Below are 3,673 nucleotides of genomic sequence, written 5' to 3'. Positions count from 1 at the left end.
AATTTCTAGAAAATTATAACTTGCCAAAACTTATTCAAGAACAAATGGAATAACTGAACCCTACTAAAGAAACTTACTTGATGATTGAAAATCTTCCTAAATGAGAGATAATAACATGCTCTTCTTTAAAAATCTCACACAGCACCCTGGATGCTGTGGCTTAGTGGATTGAGTGTTGGCATGCGAGCCAAGTATCGCTGGTTCGATTCCCAGTCAGGGCACATGACTAGGTTGCATGTCAGGTCCCCACTTGGGGGCGCGAGTGAGAGGCAACCATACAGTGATGTTTCTCTCCCTCTCTTTCTCCTTTCCCCTCTCTCTACAAATAAGTAAATAAACAAAAAATAAATTATTTTTTAAAAAAAATCTCACATAGCAATAGAAAACCACAACAGCATCTATCTATATTTGTTATAAGTGTCTCTGGGTAAATTTGAACAAAAACTAGATACTTACTGATATTAAGGAATTGTTATTCATTTTAGATATGATTCTATTATCATGTTTAAAACAAGCCCTTATCTTTTAGAGGTACATTTTAAAAGTATTCCTGGATGAAATGATTTAAAATCTGGAATTTTCTTTAAAATAATGAAGTAGGTACTGGTCACATAAAACAAGCCTGACCGTGGTTGATTATTGATGGAGCTGGGTGGTCAGCACAGGGGTTCATTATATCATTCTCTTCATTTTTGTGTTTGTTTGAAATTTTTTATAACAGATTTTTTTTTAAGTTCCCAGGGATGAAATCCATGGCTTAGATATATTTTATAAATATTCTCTTGACCTAATCAACAGTTAATTTAAAAAATTAAAAAGTGAATTCAGCATTGCCAACCTAAGTTTTAAACAACTTCTTAGATTATTTGGATACTTTCCATATCTATGTTTTATGGGAAATACTTGGTGGTTTTATCGTTGAAGACACTTCAAATACTTTTTAAAATAAAGTGGGTATGAAGAAAAAGTATGTATACTGATTGTTAAAATATCATACAGCAAATCATTTTACTAGTATGAAACACCCCCAGCCCAGCCCCAACCCCCAACCCCCATCTCCTTTCCAAGACTGAATCCTTAAGTCCAAACTCAGCCTCCTCCTAGGATGCAATTTCATATACAATCTCCTGTCTCAATTTCCCTGCTATGTAACCACTAGAATGCATGTCACTCAATCCAGGACAGGAACCTCATTATGTTTACGTTGTGTTAGGGTCCTAGCAAAGTACCTGCTTCCTTCACTGGCTTGGGGTGAGGCTTAAAGGAGAAGAAATTAAAAGCCTTGCAAATTGAATGTCTTGCAACAGACCCTCTGCCACAAGTAGATAGTGGGCAGTGCTCATCTTTGGGAAGAGGCTTCTTTGAGTAAAGGAAGAGCCTCCTTCCCTCACTCACTCCACTACCACAAGCAAATGGAGTGTTTCTTGGTTTCCTCCCTCACTAGTTGGGACTCCACAGCATGGGGTGAAAGGCTAAACAAGGAGGGCAAAGTCACACCACAGCTGTCTCCAAGGTGACACATTACTCAGAGCCTATTTTGGCATAAACTTAGTCATTTCAGTTAATTTGGTGTACGCTCCTGGGAGAGAGCTCCATCATGTCTAAAGGACACAAAATGATATTTTTTCTTGTTTGTTTGTGGCCTCATCAAATTTAAGTTATCTAAGTGCTCAAACACTAGCTGGAAACATTACAAATCTCAACTGCCCTTATCCCTTTGCTCTTGACAAGATAAAGGGAGTTGGAGAGCTTTAAAAACTTCTGCCTCTTCTGCCCTTCCATAATCAAGATAAAACAAAATAATGGATTATTAGGCTTCACAGGGGCATGGAATAATTTCAGTTAAATTTGAGATTGATTTTTTAACATGTCAAATTGTCATTTAAAATTCATTTTCTGTGCAGATCAAAAACAAAAGAGGTTTTAGAATGATTCCCAAAGGATCTGAATAACTAGTCATATTGGGTGGATTTTTAAAAGTCACAATTGAGAGGTGGTCTACATATCCTGTTTTTTAGCTGTTCAGATGAATTTTCATGGCTTTCCTTTGTTTTTCTCCATGGTTTAAGTAGGGTTTATTCAAGAGTTTCACACCCAGGACCAGCTGAAGGACAATTTTACATATTAATACATTTAAGTCCCTAGTTCCAAGTTTTTCCTTCCTGCAACTGACAGCTCCACTTCTTACTCCCTCCTGACCTGACTTTGGAAAATTTGTCCTGCCCCTTCTAGAACACAGGTGTACAATTTAGTCAACCCTGGTCCATATAAACCAATAACCATCCTTGTAGCTCAGAAATGTCCTTATAGCTTCCAGAGAGGACCTCCTCACCTTAGTCCTAAAGATCAATTTACTTTTTAAACCAATAATCCCAATTCATCAGGAGAATGTACCACATATACTGTATAAAGTTTACCTAGTGCTAGATCTTTTACAGGGAATGTGTTACAGGGCTATATATGAGGCAGGATAGAAAGTTAGGGAAAACTCCTGAGAAGTGGAATGAGGAAGTAGGAGTGGATGTCACAAGCTGATACGCCATTAGGTCCTTTCACCAGAGCTCCCCACTTTCCCACCTCCTGTCTACAATCAAAGGAAAAGAGTTTATGGCAGGAGATTCGTGTGGTGGTCATAGAAGTCAATTACAATGACTAGAACCAGATCAATCCAAGATGGAGGAAAATGACCAAAGACCCACCTTAAAGCTCATTATACCATCATTTTAATGAAAACTGACATCACAAGTGAAAGGGGGGCCTCGAGGGGAACAAATGCCTTGACACTTCCAAAACAGACAATACTAGGAACAAGATTCCCACCCCCCAATTAGAGGGTGGAGACAGAATTTGGCACAGCAAAGTTCAGAAACAGCCCACCCTTAGAAACATAAAATCCCAAGAACTGACTGACCACGTGCACAATTCACTTGGAGTTTGCTTACATCCACTCAGGCGTGTATTTTTACTTCCTTCTCAGTGGTCCTGTGAGACTTGCAACCAGGGAACCCACATCCTTTCTTTCTCCACCTAAATAAAATTTGCTTTTGCTCTTACTCAGACTCATTCTTGAATTCTTTCCTGTATGAGCCAAGAGCCTGGAGGTCCCAGACCATGCTGGGGCAGGCCAGCCCCCAGCATGGAATCAGTCCCATGACATTCATGTGTTGATAAGTTCTATTTTCTTTTACTCAATAGTGAATTGCTGTTTCTTAAAAAATTGGAGAAAGGGATAACTTCTCTTACCATCCCTTTCCAACCATCTTTGCTCTCTAGGTTTCTTTGTCAGTTCTGTCAGCTATAGAATTCCTACTGACTGTCTACACACATGGCCACTAGATCTGACCCATTTGTGTGTGTGTCTCTTAGATGCAGGGGAAATAGGAGCTACTCAAGCTAAGATCAGTTGCTTTGGCTTCTATTTCTACCATGGGTTCATTTGTGTTTTCTTCCCTCAATCACTCATTTTGGTTCATGTACATGTGTGTGTTAGGTAATTTAGGGGGGAAAAAAACCCATATTTGAATGATAAATGAGGAAGAACCCAGAACTGATGTCCTGTAACTGCTGCATTAAACATCTATCACAATCACATACTTATTGGTGGCCAGCTGAGTTCAAAATCACAACATGCATAAAACAGACTAACACTACCCATTCCCAGATTCCAGAGAAC

This window comes from Furipterus horrens, unplaced genomic scaffold, assembly GCF_987537825.1.
Source record: "Furipterus horrens unplaced genomic scaffold, mFurHor1.1.pri manual_scaffold_6, whole genome shotgun sequence".
NCBI lineage: Eukaryota > Metazoa > Chordata > Mammalia > Chiroptera > Furipteridae > Furipterus > Furipterus horrens.
The sequence above is the reverse complement of the archived record's forward strand: the minus strand, read 5'-3'. Positions refer to the sequence as shown.